Genomic DNA, 16943 nt, shown 5'->3' with positions numbered 1-16943 from the left:
GGTGTGTTGGGGACACAAGAGACTCTTTGTTATTTGGTTGCAGGATTGTTGAGAGAGACCATCTTCATCCTATGCCTCCCACGGATTGATAAACGTTAGGTCATCCACTTGAGGGAAATTTGCTACTGTCCTACAAACCTCTGCACTTGGAGGCCCAACAACATCTACAAGAAGAAGGTTGTGTAGTAGACATCAGGGGAACCGACACATATTGTATTGTTTCCATCGAGGATAACAAGATGGGGTTTTCGTCAGATTGCTTGAGTTTATCCCGCTACATCAAGTCATCTTACTTAATGCGTTATCCTGTTCTTATGAACTTAATACTCTAGATGCAGGCAGGAGTCGGTGGACGTGTGGAGTAATAGTAGTAGATGCAAGCAGGAGTCAGTCTACTTGATACAAACGTGATGCTTATGTTCATGATCATTGCCTTAGATATCGTCATAACTTTGCGCTTTTATATCAATTGCTCAGCACTAATTTGTTCACCCACCGTAAGATTTTCTATCTTGAGAGAAGCCTCTAGTGAAACCTATGGCCCCGCGGTCTACTTTCCATCATATAAGTTTCCGATCTACAATTTTAGTTTCCTATTACTTCCTTTGCAATCTTTAACTTTCTGTTCCATAAACCAAAAATACCAAAAATATTACTTTACCGATTATCCATCACTATCAGATCTCACTTTGCAAATAACCATGAAGGGATTGACAACCCTTTTATCGCGTTGGGTGTAAGTTGATGTTTGTTTGTGCAGGTATTCAGTGACTTGTGCGTTGTCTCCTACTGGATTGATACCTTGGTTCTCAAAACTGAGGGAAATACTTACTCTACTTTGTTGCATCACCCTTTCCACTTCAAGGGAAAAACCAACGCAGGCTCAAGAGGAAGTAGGAAGAATTTCTGGCGCCGTTGCCGGGGACATCTACGCCAAGTCAAGACATACCAAGTACCCATCATAAACTCTCATCTCTTGCATTATATTATTTGTCATTCGCCTCTCGTTTTCCTCTCCCCCACTTCTAAAATGATTTGACTTTTCTTCGCCCTCTTCCATTCGTCTTCTTCGCTTGCTTTTTGTGTGCTCATGTGTTGGATTGCTTGCTTTGTCACGATGTCTCGAGAGAATACCGAATTGCGTGACTTTTCCAATACCAACAACAATGATTTTATTAGTACCCCGATTGCTCCCGCTACTAATGCGGAATCTTGTGAAATTAATGCTGCTTTGCTGAATCTTGTTATGAAAGATCAATTTTCCAGCCTTCCCAATGAAGATGCCGCATCCCATCTAAACAATTTCGTTGATTTGTGTGATATGAAAAAGAAAAAATATATGGATAATGATATTGTTAAATTGAAGCTATTTCCGTTCTCACTTCGAGATCGTGCTAAAACTTGGTTTTCATCTTTGCCTAAAAATAGTATTGATTCATGGAATAAGTTTAAGGATGATTTTATTTCCAAGTATTTTCCTCCCGCTAAGATCATCTCCCTTAGGAATGACATTATGAATTTTAACCAACTTGATCATGAACATGTTGCACAATCTCCGCAGAGGATGAAATTGATGATATGAAATTGCCCTACACATGGTTTGAATATGTGGATGATTATACAATTTTTTATGCCGGATTGAATTTTGCTTCTAGAAATCTTTTAGATTCGGCCGTGGGAGGTACTTTTGTGGAAATTACTTTAGGAGAAGCTACTAAACTCCTAGATAATATTACAGTTAATTATTCTCAATGGTATACCGAAAGATATTCCACTAGTAAAAAAGTGCATGCGATTGAAGAGTTTAATGTTTTGAGTGGAAAGATGGATGAGCTTATGAAATTATATGCTAGCAAGAGTGCTTATGTTGATCCTAATGATATGCTTTTGTCTACTTTGATTGAGAATAATAATGAATCTATGTATGTGAATTTTGTTGGTAGGAACAATTTTGGTAATAACGCGTATGGAGGTAATTTTAATCCTAGACTGTTTCCTAATAATTCCTCTAATAATTATGGTAATTCCTACAACAATTCTTATAAAAATTATAATAAGATGCCCTCTGATTTTGAGAATAGTGTTAAATAATTTATGAGTTCGCAAAAGAATTTCAATGCTTTGATTGAAGAAAAATTGCTTAAGATTGGTGATTTGGCTAGGAACGTGGATAGAATTACCCTTGATGTCGATTCTTTGAAACTTAGATCTATTTCACACAAGCATGATATCAATGAGTCTCTCAAGGCTATGAGAATTTCCATTGATGAGTGCAAGGAAAGAACCGCTAAGATGCGTGCTAAAAACGATTGGTTTATAAAAGCGTGTTCTTCTAGATAGTTTCCGTGAAAATAATGATGAAGATCTTAAAGTGATTGATGTGACTCCTATTGAATCTTTGTTTTCCAATATAAATCTTGAGAAAGATGGGACTGGATATGAGTCAACTTTGGTTAGAAGGCGTCCCAATGATTCGGAGTTTTTAGATCTTAATGCAATTGATAAAAGTGGGATTGGAGAGGTTAAAAGTTTAGGTAGTGATGAACCCACTCTTTTGGATTTCAAGGAATTTAATTATAATAATTTCTCTTTAATAGATTGTATTTCCTTGTTGCAATCCATGTTGAATTCTCCTCATGCTTATAATCAAAACAAAGCTTTTACTAAACATATCATTGATGCTATGATGCAATCCTTTGAAGAAAAGCTTGAATTGGAAGTTTCTATTCCTAGAAAACTTCATGATGAGTGGGAACCTACTATTAATATTAAGATTAAAGATTATGAGTGCCATGCTTTGTGTGATTTGGGTGCTAGTGTTTCCACGATTCCAAAAACTCTTTGTGATGTGTTAGGTTTCTGTGAATTTGATGATTGTTCTTTAAATTTGCATCTTGCGGATTCCACTATTAAGAAACCTATGGGAAGGATTAATGATGTTCTTATTGTTGAAAATAGGAATTATGTACCCGTGGATTTGATTGTTCTTGATATAGATTGCAATCCTACATGTCCTATTATTCTTGGTAGACCTTTCCTTAGAACGATTGGTGCAATTATGGATATGAAAGAAGGAAACATTAGATTTCAATTTCCGTTAAGGAAAGGAATGGAACACTTCCCAAGAAAGAAAATTAAATTTCCTTATGAATCTATTATGAGAGCCACTTATGGATTGCATGACAAAGATGATAATACTTAGATCTATTCGCGTTTTATGCCTAGCTAAGGGCGTTAAACAATAGCGCTTGTTGCGAGGCCACCCAATTTTATTTTTGTTTTTACTTTTTAGGTACTGTTTTGTAATAAATATTTCATGTTGCCTCTGGTTAGATGTGGTTTTGTGTTTTAATTAGTGTTTGTGCCAAGTAAGACCTTTGGGATAGCTTACATGATAGTTGATTTGATCTTGCTGAAAAACAGAAACTTTTGCGCTAAGAAAAAATTCCCATTTTTAGCAGAAGCGCGATAAAATACTGATTATTTTTTCAGAAGATTAATAAACAAATTGTTTAGGTCGTCCTAATTTTTCAGAATTTTTGAAGTTAAAGAAGTATTCGTAATATCCAGATTGCTATAGACTGTTCTGTTTTTGACAAATTTTGTTTTCTTTGTGTTGTTTGCTTATTTTGATGAATCTATGGCTCGTATCGGGGGGGGGGGGGGGGGGGGGGTATGAACCATGGAAGAGTTAGAATACAGTAGATATTACACCAATATATATAAAAATGAGTTGACAACAGTATCAAAAGTGGTGATTTATTTTCTTATACTAACGGGGCTTATGATATTTTCTGTCGAGTTTTGTGTTGTGAAGTTTTCAAGTTTTGGGTAAGGAATTGATGGACTATGGAATAAAGAGTGGCAAGAGCCTAAGCTTGGGGATGCCCAAGGCACCCCAAGGTAATATTCAGGGATAACCAAGAGCCTAAGCTTGGGGATGCCCCGGAAGGCATCCCCTCTTTCGTCTTCGTTTATCGATAACTTTACTTGAGGCTATATTTTTATTCACCATGTGATATGTGTTTTGCTTGGAGCATCGTGTATGATTTGAGTCTTTGCTTTTCAGTTTGCCACAATCATCCTTGTTGTACACACCTTTTGAGAGAGACACGCATGAATCGTGATTTATTAGAATACTCTATGTGCTTCACTTATATCTTTTGAGGTAGGCAATTTTGCTCTAGTGCTTCACCTATATCTTTTTAGAGCACAGCGGTGGTTTTATTTTATATAAATTGATGAACTCTCGTACTTCACTTATATTATTTTAAGAGTCTCTAAACAGCATGGTAATTAGCTTTGGTTATAAATTTAGTTCTAATATGATAGGCATCCAAGAGGGATATAATAAAAACTTTCATATGAAGTGCATTGAATACTATGAGAAGTTTGATTCCTTATGATTGTTTTGAGATATGAAGATGGCGATATTAGAGTCATGCTAGTGAAGTAGTTGTGAATTTGAGAAATACTTGTGTTAAGGTTTGAGAGTCCCGTAGCATGCACGTATGGTGAACCGTTATGTAACGAAGTTGGAGCATGAGATATTTTTGATTGTCTTCCTTATGAGTGGCGGCTGGGGACGAGCGATGGTCTTTTCCTACCAATCTACCCCCCTAAGAGCATGCACGTAGTACTTTCGATGACTAGTAGATTTTTGCAATAAGTATGTGAGTTCTTTATGACTAATGTTGAGTCCATGGATTATATGCACTCTCCCCCTCCCGCCATTGCTAGCCTCTCTTGTACAGCGCAACTTTCGCCGGTATCATAAACCCACCATATACCTTCCTCAAAACAGCCACCATACCTACCTATTATGGCATTTCCATAGCCATTCCGAGATATATTGCCATGCAACTTTCCACCGTTCTGCTTATTATGAAATGCATCATCATTGTCATATTGCTTTGCATGATCATGTAGTTGACATTGTATTTGTGGCAAAGCCACCGTTCATCAGTTTTTTATACATGTCGCTCTTGATTCATTGCACATCCCGGTACACCGTCGGAGGCATTCATATAGAGTCATATCTTGTTCTAGTATCGACTTGTAATTTTTGAGTTGTAAGTAAATAGAAGTATGATGATCTTTCTTTTTAGAACATTGTCCCATGTGAGGAAATAAAATAAAATAAAAGAGGAAAAGAAAAAAAGAGCAAAAAAAGAAAAAAAAAAGAGAAGAAGAAAAAAAAGGAGGGAAAGAAAGAAAAAACGAGAGAAAAAGAGAGAAGGGGCAATGTTATTGTCCTTTTCCATACTTGTGCTTCAAAGTAGGACCTTGATCTTCATGATAGAGAGTCTCCTATGTTCTTACTTTCATATACTAGTGGGAATTTTTCATTATAGAACTTGGCTTGTATATTCCAACGACGGGATTCCTCAAAATGCCCTAGGTCTTCATGAGCAAGCAAGTTGGATGCACACTCACTTAGTTTTCTTTTTGAGCTTTCATAAACTTATAGCTCTAGTGCATCTGTTGCATGGCAATTCCTATTCACTCACATTGATATCTATTAATGGGCCTCTCCATAGCCCGTTAATACCCCTAGTTGATGTGAGACTATCTCCCTCTTTTTGTCTTCTCCACAACCACCATCTATTCCACCTATAGTGCTATGTCCATGGCTCATGCTCATGTATTGCGTGAAAGTTGAAAAGGTTTGAGAACATCAAAAGTATGAAACAATTGCTTGGCTTGTCATCTGGGTTGTGCATGATTTGAATATTTTGTGTGATAAAGATGGAGCATAGCCAGACTATATGATTTTGTAGGGATAAGATTTCTTTGGCCATGTTATTTTGAGAAGACATAATTATCTTGTTAGTATGCTTGAAGTATTATTGGTTTATGTCAATATTAAACTTTTGTATTGAATCATACGGATCTGAACATTCATGCCACAATAGAGAAAATTGCATGGATAAATATGTTAGGTAGCATTCCACATTAAAAATTCTGTTTCTATCATTTACCTACGCGAGGACGAGCAGGAATTTTCTGGAGTACCGGGGGCTACCGGAACCCCCCGGGAGTTAATGAGCCTTCATGGGCCCTAGTGGAGAGAGGAGGCGGCATCCAGGTGGTGGCGCCCCCCCCCCAAGCCCGAACCGAATTGGACTAGGGTTGGGGGGCCGGCCCCCCTTTCCTTCTCTCCTTCTCCTCCTTCCCTCCTTCTCCTAGTGGGAATAGGAAGGGGGGGCGAATCCTACTTGGACTGGGAGTCCAAGTAGGACTCCTTCCATGGCGCGTCCCCCCTTGGGCCGGCCACCTCTCCTCCCCCCTTTATATACGTGGGAGGGGGGAACCCCAAACGACCACCAGAGCTTCTCTTAGCCGCCGAACAGGTGGCACGAAATGCTCGTTCAACGGACGGAGTCATACCACCGCCTCCTCCTGCAAACGAGCAAGTTCTAAGCTTTATCGATCTTCTCCGGCTCACGAAACTCTGGTCTAATGCCCGCCTTTAGAAAGGACCTGTTTCTTCCTATTATTCATATCCGCTAGGGGTACGAAGGAGAAGGAGACCGGATGCGTTAAGCTAGTTGGTAAGAGTTCTTGTCATTATTGATAGTGGCCCTAGAGAAAGAGATTACGCTGATTGTTCTAACTTCATTCATATTTGATTCTGCAACTGAGACCTTTTCCCACATCTGTGCCAGGAGGGCAAGCGGTCAAAGCAGAAATGGTTCTCGCTTCTCCTTCTGGAAGGGTGTGCTAAACGCGGAGGTCCCGTACGTTCGGTGCTTGGATCGGTTGGATCGCGAAAACGTTCGACTACATCAACCACGTTACTAAACGCTTCCGCTTTCGGTCTACGAGGGTACGTAGACAAACTCTCCGCTCTCGTTGCTATGCATCTTCTAGATAGATCTTGCGTGATCATAGGTAAAAAATTTGAAATACTGCGTTCCCCAACATGATTGCGTTTATTTCACTACATCATGTCATCTTACTTAATGCGTTACTATGTTCTTATGAACTTAATACTCTAGATGCAGGCAGGAGTCGGTCGATGTGTGGAGTAATAGTAGTAGATGTAGGCAGGAGTCGGTCTACTTGATACAGACGTGATGCCTATGTTCATGATCATTGCCTTAGATATCGTCATAATTTTGCGCTTTTCTATCAATTGCTAGACAGTAATTTGTTCACCCACCGTAATATTTTCTATCTTGAGAGAAGCCTCTAGTGAAACATATGGCCTCCAGGTCTACTTTCCATCATATAAGTTTCCGATCTACAATTTTAGTTTCCTATTTACTTCCTTTGCAATCTTTTACTTTCCGGTTCTATCATATCTCACTTTGCAAATAATCGCGAAGGGATTGACAACCCCTTTAGCGCCTTGGATGCAAGTTGGTGTTTGTTTGTGCAGGTATTCAATGACTTGTGCGTCGTCTCCTACTGGATTGATACTTTGGTTCTTAAAACTGAGGGAAATACTTACTCTACTTTGCTTCATCACCATTTCCTCTTCAAGAAAAAAACCAACGCAAGCTCAAGAGATAGCAGACCGCTCAAGAGGTAGCAGACCTCCAGTCGTAGCCGCCATGACTTTCTCCACGTCTATCAATGCCTTGAGAATCTTGACTTGGACATGTCCTATGGCATGAATAAGAAATCGAAGCTTCGCGCCGCGCCCTCTTGAGGCCATGTTGGCTGATAATATTAGTACACATGACCGGAGCCTTTCCGATCAAGATATCCAAGGGCGACATACACCAATCCATATAGATCTCCGCTCGGAAAAACCGGAACTCATCAACGGCTAGATCCAAGTTGTCGACATCCGGCAGAAAGACGACTTGGCGGAAGAAGAGCATCAGGGCCAAACCACCATTATTAGTCCAAAGCTAATAGCCTCCACGCCGCCCTCCTCTCGATCCAGACAGGCAGAAAAAGATCAACGACGTCGCAGTGTCACTCGCATTCGTGGAGGCTTGAACATGGCAAGACGCCAACCATGGCTAGAGACGGGGACCAGCCACTCCTGGCCGAATCCGGTGACTCTTAGTTCCACCGCTGCCGCTACGGCGGCACCACGTGTGGCCTACAAGCCCATCCACGATGATGTCTGATTAGAAGGATACATTAATATACAGATGAAAAGGCCCTCGTTATCCCTCCAACAATATGTATAGAGCTTATTGGGACGTGAGAAAGCTCGCACAATTTCATAGTGGTTATGGAAATGTGTTACCAGACAGAGATATAAGATTTTCGTTTGGCATCCAGACCGCTTGTGTCATCCTTAATTGATGGTCACTCTAATTTTTCCAGCGGGCCTTCCGTGTGGTACTGCAGCCTTACATGTGTCCGGGTTTCATACAGCTACTAGATCGGTAACGCGCCTTGGCGCGAGGGTGCCGGTCCCATCATTGTGGTTATGCAGGTAATGCTCAAGTTAGTACTAATTCAGGTTTAACATACTTACTCAAACAGGATATAACAAAATAAAAGTAAGAAGAAACATTCACATGTGATAGAAGCAATGAGTTCAACATCACCATGAGATTATCATAAGGCAGCATCGAGTTTAGTACTATTTATGTACACATCATTATTGAAGATCAAGAAATCTTATCATTTCATTAGAAATGATAGCTATTTTCTATCTATATGGTACTACAGACAGCAAGAGCTATTAATAAGAACATAGGTCCATGCTCAGTATTTTTCACACTCAAGGCAATTTTCAAAATAGAAAGAATGTAAGATAACATACATTCTTTCTTCTTGCCAGAACCCTTCACTTTCGCAGCATGCTCTTCAGCTGCCGTCTTCTCCGGTTCAGTTTTCTCTCCAAAAAGGTCGACATTGTTGTCATCCATTCAGAAGTTATTTTCTCATGTTTTTGCAATCCAATCTCCAACAATACATTGTATAAAACCCATTAGTTGAAACATCAAATGAATATTAGAAGCTCAAATGCAGCCTGCTAATTTTTTATGGCAATGAACAGAAGAAAAAATCGAAGATGATGTCACTTGTGCCATTGTGCATCATTGGCCGCTGAATGGCAGCTGATAATATTGTCAGTGGCGCCTCAGATCGCTGATCGCGAAACTCTGTCCTATTTTTAATGATAGGAGAGGAGGGTGACAGAATGGCTGGGAACTTGTAAGAAAAGCCATCAGAGACAAATCTTTTGATCCTCATAAAGAAAGTCCATCAGAAAAAATAGTACCAAGCTCCTCTTAAATTTGAAGAGATATTCTAGCAAAGCAAAGAGAGACATTATAGCTATAATTAGTGTTCTGAAGCATGTATTCTGAAGTATTTCAAAGAGATCATTTAATTCCCTTTTACCTTCTACATTACATCAATAATTAGTATTCTGAAGGGGATAACTAAAAGCAATTGTGTCTCTTGGTAGCTCTTATGATTATAGGAAAGGCCACAAGGGAGATCCCAAAGTGGGCATCAATTTTGTACCTGCATGTAATTGCAGCAGTGCTCTGCTATTGGTGATGTCTTTTTTAAACATCCTCAGCAGTTACCTGAATAAGCAAAGGAGAATACTAAAGAAAGGATACAGTTTATTAAGGACAAAAAAGAATAATAATAGGCCGGCAAATGAGCCTAGGATGGAAAACAAATTATGGATGTCATTCTTTCCCAGCTATTTTTGGGTCATGAAAAAGGAAGATACAGTGTATGAAGATACAAAAGGACAACAAATTATGGCATGTCATGCTTTCTCAGCTACTATATATGTGTAGTATATTCTTGCCGAAGCTTGAGGAGGAGAAGAAAAGCACCTGCTGGCTGCAGTTCGAGCAACAATATTATGTAGTTCTAGCCTAACCATGAACGATGCTTCAATTATAGGTGGCACGACTTGCCGCGCGTTGCCCGCCAGACGCAACCAGACATGAATAACCATTTTGAAAGATCGTTGAGCTACACAGGCACATACACAAGCTATTTGATCACACTTGGAATTGTCTCAACTCATAAGCTATAGATAGACAGGAAGCAAAGCACAAAGCTACACATATACATTGGAATTGGATTAACCATAGTAAGAAAATGTATGTGTGTATACATGGTATCGTACAGCTTACACAACTTCATGCTTTGTAGTACAATACAACCGCAGAAGCAGGTTGTATGAATAAAAGTGAATGCGGCCAGAATGGAGAGAGATGGTTGTAGTCGAAAGAAAGTTGATAACATGGCAGTCAAACTTATAAGCTCAGTTTATTTTTCACAGTCAAATTTATAGGCTCAGCCTATTTGTCAGGCGTCAAACTACTTTGTATGGTTAAGGCGGGATCTAAAATGAGAAAGAAAGTGAGGCAAAACCACATGATTTCCACTAACCGATAATCTAAGCACTTCAGTAATTACACTAATCAATAAAAAGTGGACCATCACTTAGTCAGAGAAGCCATGAAAAAGGGTTGGGTTGAGACTTGATGCTTAACTCCTAGGCGATTCATGACTGGAATTTGGACGGATACTTAAAACCTTCAAATATGATCCAATTTGAGAACATGTGTGCAGATGTCGTGTTTTGTTTAACACAAATAGTTTAGTAGTACAGCATAGAGAAAACACACACATATATTTAGAATTGCAAGTGAATATAAGAAGTAAGCATTGTTTGAGATTGTTAATCCAAAGTTTTACAAACAAAAATTCAAGAACTAATGGAAGTTTGTGTGGCTTAACCTTAGCTGGACTTGAAAGCATAAAACTGGTGTAGCAAAATATCATATACCTGGATGTCCATACGGCTGGCGCCGTCAAGGTCTAGCTGTGGAAGGTCCTGCGACGGCGGCTGATTCAAAATCAGTTAGGTAGCACAGCAGGGCCAAACCGATCTACCATGGGAAACGCTGCAAGAAATTAGGCATTCCTTATAAATTATTGATCATATAAAGCAGTACATTTGACTGCCTGGGACATGATGCATATGAAACACTATGTTGATGTACGTGCAGCCGATCATAGAGAAGAATGAAATTGCTTGGAACATGACGTACATAAGATACTGTGGGAATATTAGCTGCAACCAATCGTACATACACTGCTTGGTCTGAATTCATAAATAAAAAATTAAGAGAAATGCATGCCAGAGCAGGAATTACCGCAGGTAGTTTTCCTAAATCTGTGTATACTTCGCAGCCATGCAGTAAAAGACTAAAAATGTTGACCGGTCCCTCCACAATTTGTAATCCAATGAGGATTTAATATATGTTTAGATCTAGCCAGCCGCTCATTTCCTTCGTCATGCAAAAGAGATGCTCATATCTAGCAAGATTCCTAGGAGTTTTGATGCCTTCCTTATTTTGTTTGGTACCTTGGGTCTGCACAGGTATGACAGATGCGCATACAATGAGCATACCAAAGAAATACATGTGACGGGCAAAATAAATTATGAACAGACATCTTCAGAGACTAACCTTGGGTCTAGCTGCTTGTCAACAAAAGGATCAATGGAGGTGACTTGGTTAAAAGATGTGCCGACAACCTGCATACAATGATTTACAGAGAAGGAGACGAGTAAGGTTTGTTTGCTTAATTAGGACTCTGCATCAACAAATCACCTGAAGCATTCTCAATGAACAATAATTTACATATCCACCAAGATAAACTTGGCGGTTAGCAAATATGTTGATAATAGGAATCTACACCACAAAGAAATCGCCAAGGCATCTAATACTTCTATCTTTAAAGAACGGCTATTCAACCAATGCATCTTAGACTCTTAGTGAAGCTCCAAATGAGAAACCATCATAATTATTTTGAGATGCCTTATTCAGTTAACCAAACAAAGCATGTTCATCTTAATAAAAAGGCAGGAAATAAAGCATCGTACCACTATCCGTGAATTGCATGTAGAACTTGATCGTGGAGGTGAGTTGGGGCTCTTTGGTGCTAGCTCTTCCAGTTCTCTTTGAAATGCATTTGAAATGCATATGTTGTACCTCTCCCAATTGGTGCCTCTGGATATGTACTTTCCCTCAGTATCTGCAAATGTAAATGCAGATTTTCAGGCTCCTTTTCTGATTAGAGAGAATAAGCGAGAAAAACTGATAATAGACCAAACAAATCTGATAAAAAAACTGATTATAGGTTACAAAACCTGAGAAATAATAATGGTGGAATTTGCTTCAAAACAACAGTATCCACATGTAAAAGAAATAGAGATTACATCTACAGAAACTTCACTACAAATGGAAGAGTTTTTTTCATTTAGGTGTTCTTTTGATCATTGGTGTACCTTGGACTCAAGAGCAGGGGAGCATCCTCTTACAAGCCAGGCTAGCAGCCAGCAACAAGCCCAACGTGCAGAATGATCCATACATCCAGCGAGATGAAGTTAGAGAAGACACACACAGAGGCACATACCTGCTCCAGAAAGCTTCAGGGCACGGTTGAACATGGCCAGTGCCATGTCCTCTGCGGCCTGCTTGCTTGTGAACTGCAGGGGCAATTGGAAACCAAAAGCATGGTCGGTGAGTCAGTCTGATGAGTGCCTAGGGCGTGTCAAATGTGATGGCTCCAAAGTCCTTTCTTGATGGAAACAAGCACAAATGTTTTTGCACTTTCTCTAAAAACTCATACAAAAACATAACCTATTGGTTGAAAGGTGCTATAGAATCGCTTAGCCATGAAATCATTGAAATATATACCCCAACTTCAGACTCAAGGAAGGCGGGTTAGAGAAAGCCAACATCCCAATCTCAAACTGAAGCACATCACCCCTAGGAAGCCATCTGGAGCCTGTGACAACACAATCACATCAAAATGCAGTAACAAATTTCACTGTGTACACAAGAGAGAGAGAGAGAGAGAGAGAGACAGAGAGAGACAGAGAGAGGTACTTTTTGTTCAATATTTTCTTCAGGCAAATTCTTCATCTTTCGTCCCTTCTCGAACCTGCAAACATGGTGTACAGATAAAACATATATTACATTATGAAATCAAAACCAGAGAGACATATTAATAACTCCTTTGCTTCCTTACCTTCAGACCTCTACTAATAGAGAAATCATTTACTATCTTGTGATCAACACCCTGCTGCTGCGCGGCGCTGGCCATCCCCCTGTGCGCCGAGGAGGTGGGAGAGGCGCAGCGGAACATGCTCCTCCTATGGAGTCTGAGCTCGTCTGCAGCTCGAGCTTACTCCCATGCGCCTCTGGAATATAAAAACAGACTTACTGCACATACTTATGATATAAGAAGCTGTAGATGGGAAGTATAACCAAAACCAGTTTACTTTTATAGACTTATTATAGTACATCCTGCAACACTATAAAGAATTTTTGTGAAACTAATTTTTGAAGGCAAGTATCTCCAATGGTAATTTAATCTGGTAATTGTTTATTAGTGCTGAGGAAAACTATTTCATTTATCGAATAATGAAAAGAGCAGCAGCGAAATGATAATAGAGACAGTGTTATCATTTCGTAAGGAATCTTCAAGTTCATCATAAGAAAATAGTCACATATATGCACATCAAGCCTGCACCATCATAACCAGGATTAACCCAAAATCAAATGTCTCAGCCTTTTGGTACCTCAAAATTGACAGCATTAGAGATAGAGATGTTTCCATTTGCATATGCAAAAAACCTAAGAATTAAACATATACGTGGTTGAATGAGTTTGTATTAGGAAACTTGGCAACCAAGATGAGCACTACAAAAAAACAAGAACAGAGAAAGGAGAGAGAGAGGGGGTCGACCTGCAGTTCACTGGAACAAGACAAACCCTAGCCTCTCAAGTCTCACCAATTCTGCTGCTTCTTGCCCGCCGCCACCTTGAGCACAAACTTCTTCCCGGATGTGGTGCCTGCTTCTTGCCCACCGCCGCCTTGAGCACAAGCTTCTTCTTCCTGGATGCGGTGCCCTTGCGCGGGCGCGTGGTGACCGTGGCCACCAGGTCGGCCTCGGGCGCGGCCTGGGCGGAGGACGTGCGCTTGCCTCGCGACGTCGCGGGAGGAGCAGCGCGGATGGGGCGGCTAGGGTTCTACAACGGGGGCTGCTGTTTTTATATGCCTCTGGCGGAAATGACGAAAATGCCCTAGGTGGGGCACCAATTTTACAGGCGGTGGCACAGCCATTTCGACACGGTTTCGATCTACAATGCTTATTTTTAATCCAACGGCCGGCCTCTCTCCATCTCTAGATCGGATGGCCCAAAACGTATCAAGGAATCGATCCGACGGCCAGGAAGCACTGATCTATGAGGAGGCTGGGTTCCTCCCGGTATGTATCTTACACGATTCTGTCTTGTCTGGAAAAAAAGAAAACCAAAATTATATGAAGTTGATAACTAATATGTTTCCTTTAACTACCACGTGCACGGCGAGGATTTACGGCACGCAAGTGCGGGGGCACTCAGGTCTTGGTGCCACCTTTTTATTTTAGCCACCCATTTTCAAACTTCTATGTCTTTTAAACAAAAAAATCAATTTAAGTTATGTTTTCATATTCATATTTCTTGCGGCCAGCGCTTTCAAATAATATTTATTTTGAATATATTTTGGCAACTTTTGGAAAAAATGTTAATTTTGATTGTTTGAAACTTAGTACGAGCGACCGATAATATTCAATTATTTTGTGTCTATGACCAACAGAAAAAATTGCTCAAAATTGCATCTTTGAAACTTATTGAAACTGGGCATTTTCTAATGCAAAAGCGGTAAGTTTCATCGTTGAAACTTGAAGGTTTTTGATGGATTTTCTTTTTTACTGTGCCCTACTTCATGAATTGTGAGGCAAATCGAGCAGTGGCAGGGCTTGGCCAGTGAGTGCCCTCACACCTACTCCCTCCGTTCGGAATTATTTGTCGCAGAAATGGATATATCTAGACGTATTTTAGTTCTAGATACATCCATTTTCGAGACAAGTAATTAGATACATCCATTTTCGAGACAAGTAATTCCGAACGGAGGGAGTAGGTGCCCAGCGAATTTCCGCTTGCATTGTAGCATTCTTTTCCCGCTTGGATGTTTTTAATTACTCTCCACCAAAATACTCTTAACTTGGCTTGTATCCTAAGCTTTCGTTGCCTTTTCAATTTTTCTTCCCATTAGACAAACTAGACAGTCCATCTACCACACCATACCTTGTGTCCATCATGGATCTGTACAACAATTGAACAAAACAAATGTCATTTCTTTTCGATACCTACGACCAAATGTCCTCTGCTGGATTGTTTGGTCGTGGCATATTAAGGATGGCCACCTCATCTGATGGGATAAACACCTAATGAATGAAAGGAGTGTTCTAGTCGCCCATGTTTTTCATCGATAAGATCATCTACAAGTTGGACCGGAGTTTCTCACATGCATCATAGTGGTTTCATCAGCGGCGTGCCCTGCACCCATTTATCATGCCATATCTCTGTAGTATGTGCATTCCTAATTTGTCACAGCATACCCTCCTTCAAACCTTCTTGCCCTTTCAGAAGAGCACGCCAAGTTAGCGATGCACTACGCGGGAACCCACATTTGAAAAAAAGAATCTAATTTCATGGTATCTTCCATGAAGGACCCTCGTACATGACCTATCTAGATAGAAATAGCCATGTATGTTTAGCAAACTTTGCATAAGTGAATAGATCAAGGTCGTGAAACCCAAGGCCTCCAATTACACCCGGCCTCTCTATCAACAAGATGTCCAAAGACATCAAGGATACACACAACCAAAAAAGAAAATAAAAAGAACAGAAGAAAAAATACCCCACCATGGTGATCAATCACTAGCATCAGCAACACTCTAACCACCACCGAAGACAACGCCCGGATTACAAAAAAGGTTCTCCAAAAGCAACACCCCCAAGAAGGAAACACTACTAGGAAAAGGGCTATAGATAGGATTGATACTAATGGCGCACCAGGGAAGCAGTGCGCCACTACTATATACTAATGGCGCATCTGTTGGTGATGCGCCATTAGTGTCAGAAACAGGGTGCGCCACTAGTATTAATTTTTTTCTCCATTTTTTCATACATACTAATGGCGCATCAGGTAGACAATGCGCCATTACTAGTTCTAACTAGTAATGGCGCACCTGGCAGAGAGTACGCCATTACTGTAATTTTTTCTTATTCTTTTTTTTGCAAAACTACTAATGGCGCACCGTTCCACAGTGCGCCATTACTAGTTTAAACTAGTAATGGCGCACTATTAGACGGTGCGCCATTAGTATATATATTTATATTTTTTACTTTTTTGCAAAACTTCTAATGGCGCACCACCTGCAGGTGCGCCATTAGTAACCAGGGTTACTAATGGCGCATTTCCTTGTGGTGCGCCATTAGTAACCTGGGACCCCAACAAGATATTTTGGACAGCCCCACACCTACGCACTCACTTTTCCCACTTCATTCCCTCCACCTCCTTCTCCAAGCTTTCGGCTGCCTCCTCCTCCTCACCTCATTTGCACCATAGATTCATCAAAATTAAGTGGCAAAATTACCTTTTTTTGATAGGTAAGTAAGGGGAAAGCTATCTTCATGATGTAGATCTACTTTTTTTCTCCCTGGCTCGCTCCAACAACGTGCACATGCACTTTTTGTGGCCTAGCTAGATCTATGTATGTTTGTGGTGTTGCATGTGTTTGTGGTGTTGCATATATGTTTGTGTTTGAAGGTACCGGTATTTGAAATGCGATAGTTGCCAATATTTTGCCGGAATGTTTTGATTCATTTCCGTTTCGGCGAGAATTTTGGCACTATGCATTCCTTTTGGTCCTATTTTTAGGGAAGGTCATGCCAAATTTTTTCTTGGTTCTAAAATATCGTTTTGCTCTACCCCGCAGGCGGCCATGGTTCGCATGATGACGAAGGCCGAGATGCTTCAAAAGAACGAGACGGAGATAAGATGTCCGTGTCGAAGATGCAAGCTGAAGAGCCTTATTGTGGACCCGGATTCCGGGCAGGTGCGGGACCACCTACTCTTGCGTGGTTTCATGG

At 40.4% G+C, this 16943-nt stretch overlaps 1 long non-coding RNA gene across 5 annotated transcripts; it reads right to left on the bottom strand.

The window, feature by feature from the left end:
* Window positions 1–7652: 7652 nt before the first annotated feature.
* On the bottom strand, window positions 7653–13180 carry LOC125532013. Of its 5 annotated transcripts, XR_007293677.1 has the most exons (12): window positions 12988–13178; window positions 12846–12900; window positions 12654–12744; window positions 12242–12442; window positions 11837–11988; window positions 11421–11488; window positions 11106–11324; window positions 10736–10853; window positions 9771–9912; window positions 9445–9509; window positions 8210–9225; window positions 7666–8059 (listed from the first exon to the last, which is right to left on the bottom strand). It is a non-coding gene; the product is annotated as an uncharacterized LOC125532013 (long non-coding RNA). The 5 variants fall into 5 exon arrangements; XR_007293676.1 differs by having other exon boundaries at window positions 7660–8059; window positions 9319–9912; XR_007293675.1 differs by having other exon boundaries at window positions 7662–8059; window positions 8210–9509.
* Window positions 13181–16943: the final 3763 nt, after the last annotated feature.

Source organism: Triticum urartu, unplaced genomic scaffold, assembly GCF_003073215.2.
Source record: "Triticum urartu cultivar G1812 unplaced genomic scaffold, Tu2.1 TuUngrouped_contig_8788, whole genome shotgun sequence".
Lineage (NCBI taxonomy): Eukaryota > Viridiplantae > Streptophyta > Magnoliopsida > Poales > Poaceae > Triticum > Triticum urartu.
The sequence above is the reverse complement of the archived record's forward strand: the minus strand, read 5'-3'. Positions and strand labels throughout refer to the sequence as shown.